This window comes from Carcharodon carcharias, chromosome 4 (assembly GCF_017639515.1).
Source record: "Carcharodon carcharias isolate sCarCar2 chromosome 4, sCarCar2.pri, whole genome shotgun sequence".
Classification (NCBI taxonomy): domain Eukaryota; kingdom Metazoa; phylum Chordata; class Chondrichthyes; order Lamniformes; family Lamnidae; genus Carcharodon; species Carcharodon carcharias.
In genome coordinates, this window is record NC_054470.1 from 147,818,882 (window position 1) to 147,834,286 (window position 15,405).

Genomic DNA, 15,405 nt, shown 5'->3' on the forward strand with positions numbered 1-15,405 from the left:
GACTTAATGAATGGCTCTTTCAAAGAACTGACTCAGGTACAATGTACAGAATGGCCTCCACCTGTGCTGTGACATTCTATGATTTCAGGAGATTAGTAGATTGGGCAGATAGATCATATGAGAGGTAAAACATTTTGTGAGGGAATAATATGGAGAAAAGTAGAGGGATGTAGGATTCTCATTCATAAATCTATGAAAATTTGAAGGAAAGGTTGATAAAACTGTAAAAAGCATATGGGATTACAGATTTAAAAAATAGGAGCATGGAATATAAGAAGCAAAGTGGCAATCCCAAACTTGTACAAATCATGAGCAAAGATTTCCTCCAGCTAAACATTAGGAAAACCGAAGCTATTACATTTAATACTCACTAAGAACTTCATTCCCGAAACATCAAATTGCTCCAACAGCCTCCCCCCCCACCCTCCCCCCCACCCACCCCCGGCCACTTTCTGAAGCTGAGCCAGACAGTTCAAAACCTTGGCTCCAATTTGACCCTGAGCTGAGCTTCTGACCACATATCGGCACCATCACTAAAACCCATCCACCACTGTAATATCACCATCTCTGCTCCTGCCTCATCTCATCTGCCACTGAAACCCTCATCCATGCCTGCATTACCACTAGACTTGATTATTCCAATGGTCTCCTGACCAGCCTATTTACCCTTGAGCTCATCCAAAACTCTGCTGGTCATATCCAACCTGTTCATCCATTACTCCTGTGTTCACTCACCTCCATTGTTTCCTGGTCTGGATGTAAAATTCTCAACCACATTTTCAAATTCCTGCATGGCATTGTCCCTCCCTATCTCAATAACCTCCTGAAGTTCCACATCCCTCTGTCATCTCTATGCTTCTCAGGAAATCGCATGTGCGTTATGGGTGAACTGCCCAATTTACGTCAAGATTCAGAGGGTAGCTCTTAAATCATCAGAGGCCAAAAAGCTCATTCTTCACACTAAATACATCATGGGGTTTCCTACCACCACCGAGCAACACCCCTCCTCAAAACACCATCTCCCTACCCCCTGGTCCCCATGCCAGAATTGCACTGTGTGTTTAAATTGGGCTATTGTTTCCTACATTACAGCAGAGACTACTCTTAAAGATGTACTTCATTGGCTGTAAAGCACTTTTGGATGCTCCTGAGGTTATGAAAGGTGCATTATAAATGTAAGGGTAGGATTTTCCCGTCCCACCCATGGTGGGTAGCGGCACAGGTGGAATCGATAAATGAAAAATCCCACTCTAAGTCTTTTTTGTTTTTCTACTTTGACTTTCTAATGCATTTTAGACAGAGGAAGCAGTTCAGGAGAATGTTCACTAGCCTGATTCCTGGGATGGAGGATTATTTTATGGGGAAAGATTGAGCACGTTGGGCCTATACTCATTTGGAGTTTAGGAGAATGAGATGTGATCTTATTGAAACATATAAGATTTTGAGGGGACTTGACAGATGCTAAGAGGATGTTTTCCCTCATGGGGAATCTAGAACTGGGGACACAGTTTCAAAATAAGGGATTTCCTTTTTAAAACAGAGATGTGGAGGAATTTCTTCTCTTAGAGGGTCATTAATCTTTACTCCAGAGAGCAGTGGAGGTGGGATCATTGATTATATTCAAAGCTGAATTAGACAGATTTTAGATCTTCAAGGGAGTCAAGGATTTTGGGGGACAGGTAGGAAAGTGGATTTAAAGCCATTATCAGATCAGCCATGATCTCATTGAATGGCATAGTAGGCTCGTCCTGCTCCTATTTCATGGGCAGCATTTTTCGGATGGTGGGGTTTCTCGTCCCGCAACCGGAAGAGTCTGTCGAGAACACATCCTTGCCGATACCAGCTGCCCCACAAATACCTTGTTCTCTGCGGGACATTAATTGGCTAAGGGTGAGACTTCCACCCCAATCTGGGGGAGAGGTCCTGTCTTAGCTGCCAACCAATTGGATAACTGGCAGCTCTGTAATCCCAGCAACACCAGGTCCAAGCACTGGACACTACTGGGACCACAGCGAAGTCCCCAAAGAAGTGCAGGTTATAGAGGCCGGACTTCAGGTAAGCCCAGGTTATCAGCGGGGATTGGCTGGCAGGCCCTAGTGATGGGGTTGAAGGGGAGAGGCCAAGGGTGAAGGCTAAAGGCATAACATTGGGGGATGCCTCCGATGAGCACAGGGGACCCCAAAAGAAGGTAACCCCCTTGTTTGACACCAGCCGACGCACCCAAGGCTGCCGGGCTACCTGCTTTGTGTGGGCCACTTAAGGGCCTCAATAGGCCCAAAGGCAGGCGGGCCACTGCGCTCATAAAATAGGAGACAGGTTGGGTGGACAGGCAGACTGCATTTTCGAGCCCCCGCACCCAACCTTCAAACCTGCCGGTGGAGGACTGTAAAATTCCGCCCCGTATGTTCCATATGCTAATTAATCTAGTTGGTACTCTTCATTTGGAGGATTGTGCTGGAACTTTGGGTAATATTGTTGTTTTACAAGGGATATCTGTAACACTGGATTCCTTGAGTACGTTTTAAGCTGTTGCAAAAGCGTTTTTATACTATTGCACTTCATTCCGAATTACCCTGTTCTTCAAGCATTGAAGTTTGTCTTTGAATTATATAATTCTATTTGTAATGCCATAGATCATGGCATATAAGGTGACATTTGAAGCTTCAAAACATCATTCCAAAAACGGGGGTTAACTTTAATGCCGAGTATAAAATATGAGCTGCCCATATTGGTGCAGGAGGATCCATTTCTGTTCATTGGTCATCATACATGTTTTGTTCTATGTGGACATGTCTTCAACACCCATGTATCATCTTGGTAACATGGCCTGTATCACCAGGTTGATCTCATGCGCCAACTTATAAGGTGAGTATAGCTCTACAACATGTATTTCTGAGCTGAAAAATTGAGACCAATTCCTAAAATGAGTAAAGGCCTAAACATGCACTTAATAGCTGAAAAATGGCTGGTTGACGTGGCAGGGGGAAGGGATGGGGAGGTGGGGGTGTGCGGCGGTGGCTGGGGGAGCGAAGGATTGACTTATAAGCCAGATATAGGCCTAAACATGCATTTCAGCAGTGTAAAATGGGATCGTCTTAAACTCTGGGTCAACTTATACACCGTGATCTACAGTATTCTTCTGAAATATGCTTTTATAATGAAAAACATTTGTTTTAAAGCCCGCAACTAACCGCTTCCTTAAGTACTTCAAAGCACTAATTTCTTTAAATGCAGTAATTTGTTCTGTTTATGAACATGGGATTTGTTGACCTATCTTTTGCATTTGCAAAGTTAAATAATTGCGTGTAGTAAGAAACATTTTACAATTATGATCTTTATCTCAAGAGAACAAAGGGTACTTATTTCTCTTAACCACAAAATTGCAGTATAAGATATGAAGACATTTTAAATACCTCAATGAATGTAGTATTAGCCCCTACTTTAATCTGCCCTTTGTTGTCTCATGGAAATTATCACCGTAGATTAAACCTGACATTGGAGGATCATGTTGATTTTTGTTAGGTGAAATATTGGCTTTTTAAGGTGGTGGATAGCCCTGCTAAGGTAAAACATTTCTATTAAGGTACTCAGAGCACATTAAACAAAGGCCAAGTATAGTACACTCCCTGCAGAGTAAAGGTCCCCTTAGACTCCCATCACCCCCATTCCCAATTTATATGCATTTGCCCACTTTTGGAGAAGTCTTTGAACATATCAACGTGGTATTTCTATTTTGCGTACTGGTGTTTTCATGAGGCACCTGCATTAGTACCAAATGTATCAATGGACTTGTCCATTGGAAACTGGCTTGGAGCTACTCAAGTTTATTTTACTTAGGACCCCTTGTGATCAGCACACAGAACAGACTTCCCATCGTCCATCTGGAATTGTAACCCAGGTGTAAGAGATGAAAGAATAGAGAGCAAATCCAACAGCCCCAGTCATCTTAAACAATTTCTCTGATTGGAAATAAATTCTTTTTCTGCCTAACAGCATGCAAAGTTGGGTGGAATCTTCTGATCCCGCCAGGAGTGGGAAACTTGGTGGGTGGGGAAACTTAATTTGGTGTGAGGCCAAAAATCAGTTTCCTGATGTTGGGATGAACTTTAGGAATTCTGTGCTTGGACTTTAAAGTGGGTTGAGATTCCCAGTGAACAATGTCGGGAAGCTCTTTTGCATGAATTAGTATGTTATGCAGGCTCATTAAAAAGACCAGCTCACCAGAATTAAGTTCCCCTTCCAAATTAAGTTCCCCGCCAGTCAGAAATTAGAAAGTTCACCTTTATGACTGTTTATGACTGCATGCACCTGGCGGGCTTCACTTCTTCCATGACCTTGAGGTGAGTAGACTTGCTCCGACCTTCTTGGGTACCATTCACAACTTGACTCATATCAGGTTCTGGTAGGAGGGGCTGCATGAAGGCTGGGCATAGGAGGCGGGGGAATGGGGGTAGGGTGGAACAGATGCTGGACATGGCAGGCAGGCAAACTGGTGAATGGGGGGGATGTTGGATGGAAGGATGGAGCAGAGGCTGGCATGGGAGGCAGGGGAATGGGGTTGGAGTGAAGACTGGACATGGGAGGCAGGCAAAGGGAGGAATGGGGGTAAGGTGGAAGGTGGAAGTCCTTGAACATATCAGCATGGCAGGGCGAAGGGAGATTAGGGTGAAGAGGGGCTGGACATGGGAGGTAGGCAAGGGGGGAGGTAGGGTAGAGTAGAGGCTGGGTGTGGATGTAAGCAAAGGGGGGAAGTGGGGACATTCGGGGATAAAAGAGACTGTCCAGGGAAGGCAGCGAGAAAATATGAAGGTGCAGTGACGTAGGATTGAGGGAAGGGCATTTCGTGTTGGGCCTGGGGTCCTGCAGCTGGGTGCGGGAGGGGTATTTAGGGGCAAGAATGGTTGGAGAGAGATGGTCCTACAGGGCTGGGTCAGTGTTGTCACTGGTGGGGTCCTGGGGTTTGTACTGAGGGTTCTAGGCAGTGGAGGGAACAATCACAGTGAGAGAAGGGAGTGAGATCCAGTATGATGGTAGGTCCAGGGTGATAGAGGGGTAGGTGAATGTTTCATAGGCGTGGGAGGGGGCATTAGTCCAGGGCAGTGGGGGGAGAAGAATGGTACTAGGTGAGTCAAGGGTGATGGGGGGAAGTTGGTGGGTGACAGGGGGAGGGTAGAAGGTAGTGAAGCAAGTCCAAAAACTAACATACACAATTTTGCGAGTGACAACAGTGCAACACTGTCGATGTAAAACTACGATACCTCAAAACAGGAAGAGGGGCTTTTCAGGTGAGTGGAGCTCAAGGTCAGCACATTTGGCTGACTAGAGGGACACCCTAATAATCATGAGGCAACTGGATGACAACTATGCTCAGTTGTGTTCTCCTCTCTATGGTGAAGTCCACACGGTGGCAGGTTTGTTCCCGACTCATGGGTCTCACAAACTGGAGATCGCGTCAATGGCTGAGATTTTGCAGCCCTGCCGTGGTGGGACCCGCTGCAAGGGATGCGGCAGGCCAGCCAAAAGTATGTTGACTTCCAGTGGGAGCAGAAGATCCTGACGGTGATTGGGGCTGGAAAATCGCAGGCTATGTGTAAAGCTGTCTGTCATTCTGTGCCATTTGCCATCTGCTGCCATCAGAGGCAGGGAAAAAGAGAGGGAGGGAGGTGGATACTTCCAAGGGGCAGGGTTGGTGGACAACAATAAATTCCAGACTCCAAACCTCCATCCTCCTGGGTGAATAGCCATAGTTGACAAGGGATCATGTGGTTAGTCTTCCTATGCTGCCGAGGTAATGGTCTTGCTGTAGACTCTCAAGAGTAGCGGAGGCAAGCTGAATAGTGTCGGAGGGAGGCTTCTCACACATGGCTCTTATCATCCAAGTCAAAGAATAATGTCTCCATGCACAGTTATGTATGAATGGGAGGAACACCCATCTCTGATCCTCCAGAAGATTCTTCACCTGGGGGGAGGGTTAGGATGGGGAATGCCATGTCTAGATGGAAACCAGGCACAGAGCTTGACACTGGCTTTGTAGCTCTGAGATGGAGGCAAACCTGTAAAGAACATGCTCACTGCATTTATTACTTTAGTTCATTCACAGATCTACTGAGGCCTGTTTGATGCAGACTCTAGGCAGCCCTGCCTTTCTACTGCTCTCATCCAGATGAGGAGCAGGAGTCACAGGTTGGCACAGGGCCAGCAGAAGCAACAGCCTGAGCAAGAGGCAGCAGGCCCTTAAGAAGATTAGGGTGTTGGCAAACATGGTCCACTGCAAGGGCGAGCCTTGGCTCAACCACAGGCATATCGCAGGTGGTGCTCTTATCTGGAAATGAACAAAAGGCAATGCCAGTGGTGTCTTCATTTGTCCCCGGTGTGTTTGCTCATATCTGACAGCTTCTCCATGATGAGCTGCGGCCGCAAGGACTTGGAAGGAATCCCATTCCAGTGGCATTAAAGGTCACCGCTGCCTTAAACTTCTTTGCCAGTGGCTGCTTGCAGGGCTCCAATGGGGACCTGTGCAATATCTCCCAGTCAGCGACACACAATTGCGTACGGGAGGTAGCAGTTGCCCTGTTCAGGAGAAGGCACCAACTTGTCCGATTCTGCCTGGATCCCAAAAGCCAGACTGCAAGAGTATTGGGGTTTGCAACCGTCATAGGTTTTCTGCAAGTGTAGGCCACAATTGATTGCACACGTGTGGCCTTGAAAGGCTCCCTGGCGACAGCGAGTCACGTTCATCAATAGAAAACGATTTCACTCTTTGAACGTGCAGCTCATATGTGATCACAAAAGGCAAATCCTGCATCTTTATGCTCGGTTCCTGGGGAGCTCCCATGATGCCAATATTCCAACCCACTCCCAGGCGCCACCTTGAGGGACCTTGGCAATTGCATGCCAGGCTCCTTGGGAACTAGGGACATCCCCAGAAGAACTGGCTGATGACGCCAGTTCACTGTCAGCAGAGCGTTGCTGAGAAGAGCTACAATGATGCACATGCCTCCACCAAGTCAGTGATTGAGCAGACAGTCGGCCTGCTAAAAATTAGGTTCAGATGTTTGGATGGCTCAGAAGGGGCTCTCCAGTACTCACCACAGAGAATGTCCCAGATCATGGTTGTCTGCTGTGCCCTGCGCAACCGCGCACCACAAAGTGGGGGATGTCTTGGCTGAGGGAGACATGGAGGACTAAGATGTCTCCTCCAACGAGGGGGACAGTGAAAGGGGTGGTGCCAACGAGGGCTTGGGGGTCGACAAGCCAGATGCAGAGGCCATAGCAGAGGGGTTACAATGCAGCAGAGAGGTCGGTGCCAATCTGATAGCTACCAGATTTCAGGCAGAGTAAGCTGCTGACACGTTTCTTTAAATTTTGGTTTTCTATCATCTGCTGGCTGGATGGCCGCAGCTCCTTTTTGGTTACAGACATTATACTTCTCTCTAATGTACTTGCATTTATAATAGCCAAATTAAATTCCACTAGTTACCTTCTGCCCTGCTGGTGGTTTGACCCTCTGCTTGTGCCAAACTATGCTAATATGCTGAGCCCTGATGCTAAATGTGCGCATTAGAACCTGCCTCATCTCCAGCAACCTCAGTCACCTGTACGTAGAACTGTGATTTCGCCCAGGTCCTCACAAAGTCCATGCGCATGGTGACTTGGAAGCAATTTCAAATCACACCTCAGCAGGGGATGCACTCATGTCAACCTCACACCTGCTCCCAAAAGGGCACAAAACTGGCAGAGAACTCTTCGAAGCAGAACCAGATAGGTGGGTCCACATGGAAGAGCAGCACAAGTACACTATTTGGCTCCTTGAGATCGCTCCTCCATGCATATTGATCAAGTAAGGTCATGTTATTGAACCCCGATTGCCACTCACCCATAGTAACCCTATATCCCTTGACAATTTCATTATGCCATGAAGGTTTGAGGCTACTTTGCAGTCCATGGCCTCACCTGCACTATGGGTCAATGAGTTGCAACCACTCTGAACCCTGCTACAAGCCTCAGTCTTAGCTTGCCTTACCGTGATCCATTATTGTGGTCACCCCAGCCAAGGTAAACTTCTTTCCTGCGTGGACCCTGCAGAGGTCTGTCAGAGCTGCTGATGCCTCACATGGATAACCTCACAGTCCTTGGCACGGTCCGACACACAGGCCCATTCTACCCTCTCTCACCTCATAGACTTAATACACTGGTCCTTCAATGATGTCTGATGCATTTTGGTTGCAATCCCTTTATGCTAGGTTGACTGCAACCTGTGATAAGGAGATGAGCAGGACAAACAAATCTCCATGTGAGGTCTGACAAAGGCTCCAGTCAACTGTGCACACAAACTTCTTAAATTCTACACTCAAATCCCTCTTGCAGTCAAGGCTAACTTGCCCATTGCCTCCTTATTCACAGCCTTCACCTGCATGGTAGCTCAAAATGACAAATCATCAAGAAAGGCCATTAACTGTTGGCTGTGTCAACCACAGCTTCCTCCAGACATCTAGGGCAGCCTTTGGTTTTCCACTGTTAAGAAGACAGTGTAGAGTTTCACTTTCTCAGCTCTGAAACGGCATCTACAGTGTTACCTTGCCACTAACAAAGCAGATTTAACTCCCTTGAGAGGTCCTGGCATTCACCCACGTCTGATATCAAGGCAACAGCAGCAAGAGATACACTGACCTCGCTGAACGTGTTTTCAAAGATCAGAACATGATGAGCTGCAAGTAATGGATTGCATGATGCGTGCCCAGGCAGCGCACTCACAAATGAAGGCCAGTGCTTAATCGTGCACATGTGGGATTATTGAGTAATGACTGTGTTGATAATGTGAGAGAAGTGAATCTATAGGAGTTCATTATCAGACTCTGAAGGGGCCCACATTCCAGACCATTAAATACCCGTGAACATTGAAGTAACTACCAGCAAGATGGAATCCAGGAAATTTCCAAACAGGCCAAGTGAGTATATATTTACAAGTGCCAAAACTATATACAACAGTTATACACCCATGACATCTGGGGTGTGCCTTCAATACTTCTTAACCTTTTATAGCCTACTGCTATGTCTAGGTGCAGCCCCGACATCCACAGCTGAGGTGGAGGCAGCCTGCTAACTGCTATGCCCCATTGACTACAATGACTTTGGCAGGCATCCTCCGGTGGCCCGAGGCCTAGAGGGCCCCAGCCTACCAAGGGTCTCCTGCTCAGGTACAGGTATACCCTCCTGATCTGCTGAAGGCTATGGAATCACTGGCAGAGGACACCCTTGGAGTGTCCTGTGATGAAGCCCCATGATGCCTGGCCAGTGCTCCTCCTCCCTGTGAAAGCCCAGTTGCACCTCCCTGATTCCTCGAGGAGAAGGGGCACCTGGAAGGAGGTTGAGGTGTCCTGTCCTCTTCTTGCCTAGCCACTGCTGCACTGCACCCATGGCCAAACTGATGGAATGTCGGTCCGAGCGCATATCTGGCAGCCATTGTGCGTTGTGCCGTACCTGGGTCTCGAAGGCGGCCTCCACCTTTCCATGGAGGCAACCAGGTGCTCACATGCTGGGGCCATGACAGTCGACAGAACATAGATGGACTCCCCTAGCCTTTGGTCCAGTCTACACATGGCCTCTGGCAACTTTGCCTGGTGTTTCCCTGCCTGTCTCTGCATCTCCAACATGTCTGTTAGGGCTGAGTCCAGAGGCACGTTATGTGCATGTGCCTGAGCAGGGTCCTGGTCTCCAGCATTCCTCCGAGTGTCAGAGATCTTAGCTGTCACTTCTCCCATCAGCTGTGGACCCGTGTCTGTGATGTGCTCACCAGATTGTGACCCCCAGCTTACTCTAGCATGTGAACCCATCGAGGTGAGTGTATCTGTGCTGTTGGAGGGTGCAGGTGAAAGCCGTGAAAGTGCACCCTCTGAGGCTTCTGAAGCATCCCCCTCAGGGTTTGGGTTGAAAATGGGTTGTGGCTGGTCTCCCCTAGTTTCCCTCCCCTCTTTTCTTGCTGGTACCTGAAATAGAGAAAAGAAAGAATTAGTGATTGACCAAGCAGGCTCCTTAATTAAATCAATGGGCTGGATTATACATGACCCCGCCAGATGTGTTTTCGGTGGAGGATGGGGGACATGTAAAATAGGACAGGTGCCAACCACACCACCTTCCCTCTCACCTCTGAGCTCACCTCCATTACATGGTAGATGGGCCCACCCACCTATCTCTGCGGCCTGCTCCTCATATTGGGTAAGGACTCGAATGTCTGGAATTCCACCTCCGATCTGGGCCCGCTAACACCTGTTGGGCGCTTTTCTTCTGCAGAAAGACAGAGGGATTGATTGTCACCACAATGGTTGCATGAGCAGTTCAGGAGCATGTATACCTATGGCAGCTGCTGAACCCTCCCCAGTGAGTGATTAAGAAACAGGGTGGCCTTCAACTGATTGAGAGCCTGAAGTAGCTGGCACACATTCAGTCCTAATTGCTGGTGAGAGCTGAAACACAAACTCCTGTGTAACGTTCCTTATGTGTGTAAATTTGCAATGAGAGTAAAAGGTGCACATACCCTGGCAGAGCACGACACATCATTCATCCTCTTCGACAATTCTGGCTATTTCTATGCTGGGCCACACAGGCACAAACCCCTGCTGCGTCCTCCATCCAGACTGCCGTGGTCAGATGGGAAGGCCTCCTGCTGCCATCCCAGGGAAACAGCACCTCCTGCCTTTTCTGAATACCCTGGAGGAGAGTCTACAGGGAGGCTTTGCAGAACCATGGAGCTACATGCTGCCTTCTTCTCTGGGACATTGAGGACAGCCAGACTGAAGCTTGTGGCCTGCAGCGAGCGAATGGCTGCCCAGGTGCCCTTTAATTATGGCATCTGGACCTTCGACCAGCAGGGAAGGCGACTACCTGCCCTCTCCCTCCACGAGATGCACTATGCTCCGCACAGATACATAGGTAATGAGCTGACCAGCACAAGATCGCATGTGGTCCGCCGTCCCACCCCTCCAACAGGAATCATTCCCACTTCTACCCATCACCGAACTTAGACTTCAGAATGGAAAGATTCGCCCATAGTGAATGAATTTTCAAAAGCCAGTAAATTTAATGCAAATTAAATGCAAATGAAACAATTGCAAATTGTGCAGGTTTTATTTTACCACAAAAAAAACATATTTAAAAACATCTTTGTAACGTAGAAAAAACACATTCCATATTGACTTCTTGATAGGATTGCTCCCTGACTAGATGATGCTGAAAATTAGCTATTTACAATATTGTAAATATTGTGACGCTCCATAGACAGTATGTGTGGTTAAATGCCTACATATGTACATTTTAAAATTTGAATCTCTTGCTTCTGAGACCAACTAAAACTAATCTGTAGTAAGCCCTTGTAAACCATTTTAATGGACCATGGGCATGTTTCAACTTCAGAGTGCTTGATTTCATACAAATATTCAGACTTTGTAAAGTTGAATTCCTCTAAAATGAATAATTTTGCGTGTGGACATAATGCAGTTTCATTCTAAAATGATTAGAGTAAAATCCAGCCATATGTTTTTAAGAGATAACAACAGCATTTTCTTAGCTCATTAATACTACTCTTGTTGTTAAGCAAATTGAAAGTTATGCCATAACTAAACAAAAATTAAAACAGCACTAGAAGGTGGGATTTGCAAAATTTTAGAGCACCTGGTCATGAGGACATTCCTGCTGCTGTGTGAAAGCAGCACTGAGAAGGCCTCAGGCACAAGGATGGTATCTGGTACCAGGTTCCATCATCTTGTTATCTGACTGTTTTGGATTCACTGACCTGAGAAAATCCAGGCACAGGGCCTGAGGCTGCATTCTTCAAGGCGCCTTGTAAATAAGTGCCCATCTGGCGTTGGAAGAGGAATATAAATGGCAGGGCTGGTTTCACATTTTCCTGTCTCATCAGCATAGTTCTGTAACCGCTCCCTTTCTCCACTCCCCTCAACACAGGAGTAATGTATAGGAAATCCCTGGTCTATATAAAGGGAATGGAGACCTGATGTAATGGCTCTTCTTCCTCCTTTTCCTCTGTTTTTTACTTGAAAACTTAGGGGAGGAAAATCAGCCCTTACACATCTAAGCAACATTTATGCTGGCGATTTGAATGCACTTGGGGACATATGGGAGCTGATTTTCAATTCCAGCACTTGAAGCACCACCCATCAGATGAAGTTTACCCGAGGCACAAACTATTTTAGTGCCCTACCCTCAAAAATGAAAATAATTTTTGTATGTTAGAAAACATACAAGTTCCAAAGGGACTGTGTGCATGTGTGTGTGTGTATATAGAATATTACGCTCACCATGCTGGGTCGCACCCGAACCGCCCAAGTGTAAAATGACACGTGATGACATCGAGCGCGCGTCCCAACGTCATCGTGCACTCACACGATATTTCGTTCAGCAGGCAGGCGCAGAAGTCGGCTGCGCAACCGCCAATAATTAAAAGGCCTATTAAGGCCATTAACAATCTAATTAAATTCAAATCTCCGCCTACCCGTCCAACCTTACAGTTGGCGGGCAGGTGAAAAGGCTAAGCGGCCTTTACATTTTTTAGGACACCTCATCCACAAGTGGGATGAGGCTTCCTAAAGCGAATAAACATTGAATAAAAACTTTATTTTGGAATTAAAAACATGTCCCACCTCATGTGACAGAGGGAACATTTTTAATTAAATTTTTACTGACTTGATTAATTTTTTTAAATAGTGCTTCAATCTCCCTAAGGCAGCTCCATGCCTCAGGGAGATTGAAGTGCTCTTTCTCACGCATGTGTGAACTGCGCACAAGGCCTGGCTCGCCCTCTACCTCCCCCCCTCCCCCCTACCCACAGAGGCAGTGCTCAACACTGCCACTCATGATCCACATAGCATGGGCCTTAATTGGCACGCCCGTGTGAAATCGTGGTGCAGAGCTGTTAGCAGGTGGAGGTCGGCTTCCCAACCACGTGTGTGTGTGTGTATGTGTGTGACAGTAGGACCTTGGGAAGCAGATTTTTATTCATTTCTAGTCTGCCACACCATTCAAGCTGAAAAATGGAGTGTTGGACTGATGAAAATCTGATGCTAGTCACAAAAATTAAACCTGTTAAGATTAAAAAAAAAACCTTGTAACTTCATAAATGATTACAATCTTTATTATTGATTTGTAACACATGGGTATTTTTACATTTTTAATCCAATTAGATTTCAAACGGGAAATCCCTCCAAAATAAGTCATCGTAATTATAGTCTCTTGGCACCAAATAGCAAACTTGCTTTTCACATTTAGAGTATCTGCTCTAATCTCACACATGGAAGCTGTTTGTCATAGAAGAATTAACGTATTTTATTCCAGAACAATTTATTACCTCACTATATTGAATTGAGGGTCATGTTTTTGGCATGACAATCAAATTCTCTAAATCTTTGAAAGGTTTGGCTTGATTTTAATGTATTTTGCATAATACTTAGAATACACACAGGTGCCTTTGTTTCTTCAATTAACATTTTGATCCAAGCCTACAAATTATATTTCATTGAAGTTTCTTCTTTACCATTACCAAAAAGAAAAGCTTAATTTAGGGTGGACACTTCCACTTTCAAATCAGATTCCACAGGAGTTGAGCATGTATATTACTTCAACTTATAATATATAAATAAAACCGTTCTCCTAATTCATTCAAAGTCATTTAATTCACATTATCTGTTAATTCAATTTGAACTTTGCAAAAGCAACTTTCATTCTGATTTTATTAAAATTGCTCTATCCATTTACGGAATCATAGAGGTTTCTAGAAAAAGAAAACCTTTAATTAACAGCAACAGCAACTTTAACGTAGAACATCATCCTGGAGCATTTCACAGGCATAATCACAAAAAATAGATGCTGAGTCAAAGGAGATGTTAATAGAGTGATTAGAAATTTGATCAGTGAGCTGGGTTTTAATGAGGAGATGGAGAGGAGGGAGGGGATTGTAAAGCTTGGGGCCTAGCCAGCTGAAGACATGGCAGCCACTGGGTTGACAGGGGTGGTGGTGGTGGTGGTGGCAGTGAATGAAGTTGTGGAGAGTGGAATGCAGAAGAGCCAGGCTGACCAATTTTAATTTAAGGTTATGGAGACCAGTAGCCATTGTAGATCATTGAGGGCAGGTGATCAGTGAGTGGGACTTGATGCAGGATAGGATGCAATTAGCCGAATGTTGGATGAATTGAAATGTACAGAGGATAGGGGATGGGAGATCAGCTATTTGAACATTGGAATTGCATTTGGCAGTTTTACTGGATCAGGAGTTGGTGGCCTCTGCGATGGAAATGTTATGCATTCAGAAGCTCAGTTCCTTATCAAATCGGATGGCAAGATTGTAAATAGTCTGTTGCAGACTAAGACAGTGGTTAAGGAGAAACTCATCAAAAATGAATGAAGACAAACAGTCTAACATTACAGAGACAGTGGAGGAAGTCAAGAGAGGTGATGAAGAAGTCGGGCTGAGGATTGTTAGCAAACATGTGGAAGCCAACCTCATGTTTTCAAATAATATCGCAAGGGGCAGCATGAGAAAGAGGAGGGGGCCAAGAATATATCCTTGGAATTTCTGGAGGTGTTGGTGTAGAGGTGGAAGAGGAAGCCATCAATGGTTACCCTGCTTATGAAATGACAAGCAAGAGTGCGACAAAGCAAGGACAATCCAGCTGAGAAGGACAACAACGAAGTTGTATTAAAAAACAGTTACATAGAGAAGTCCAGGAGAGATAATGCACTACTGCTGTCGTTACAGTTGTAGTGGATACCATTGAGACTAGGGGTGTTTTGGTTCTGTGGCAGTGCAGAAATATAATTAGAGAGATATAAGAGATATGGGGAAGGTAGGCATAGATTTACAGGGGGTTACATGTTCAAGAAATTTGAAAAGGAAAGAGAAATAAGAGATTGGCTGGTAATTTTCAAGACAAAGAGCTTGAGGTTGAGTGTTTGGAGAGAGTGATGATGGTTTTGAAAAAGAGGACAGTACCTGAGGAGAGAGAGCCATTTCCAATGTCATTTAGCACTGGAGTGAGGTAGAAAAGTTATGTGGCCACTTGTTTAGTGGGAAGGGGTCAAGAGAGCAGGAGGTAGCTTTCATAGATGAGATGAGATTGAAGAGAGAGAAACCCAAAACAGATAAGGATGGCCAAGTGAGAGCAGTGGTGACAACTGAATAGTGAGTCTCAGTACGTGTAAAAAAGAATCCATGTGATCCTTGATGTTTTGCAATTTTTTCAAATTAACTATGATCTGTGTCTGGAAATATAAATGAATTGTGTTTGTGAGTAGAAATGTAGTAATTTTTTGATGTGCCTTAATAGGTAATATTTTGAAAGATACAAATGAGGCTAGAGCTTACTAACTGCTTTGATAAATAAAATATTTTACATGGAG

General features: G+C 45.6%; 1 protein-coding gene across 1 annotated transcript in view; it reads left to right on the forward strand.

The window, feature by feature from the left end:
• The window catches only part of LOC121276884 (EGF-like repeat and discoidin I-like domain-containing protein 3), a 318,995-nt gene that overhangs the window by 299,547 nt on the left and 4,043 nt on the right, over positions 1-15,405 (forward strand). The window lies entirely within an intron of this gene.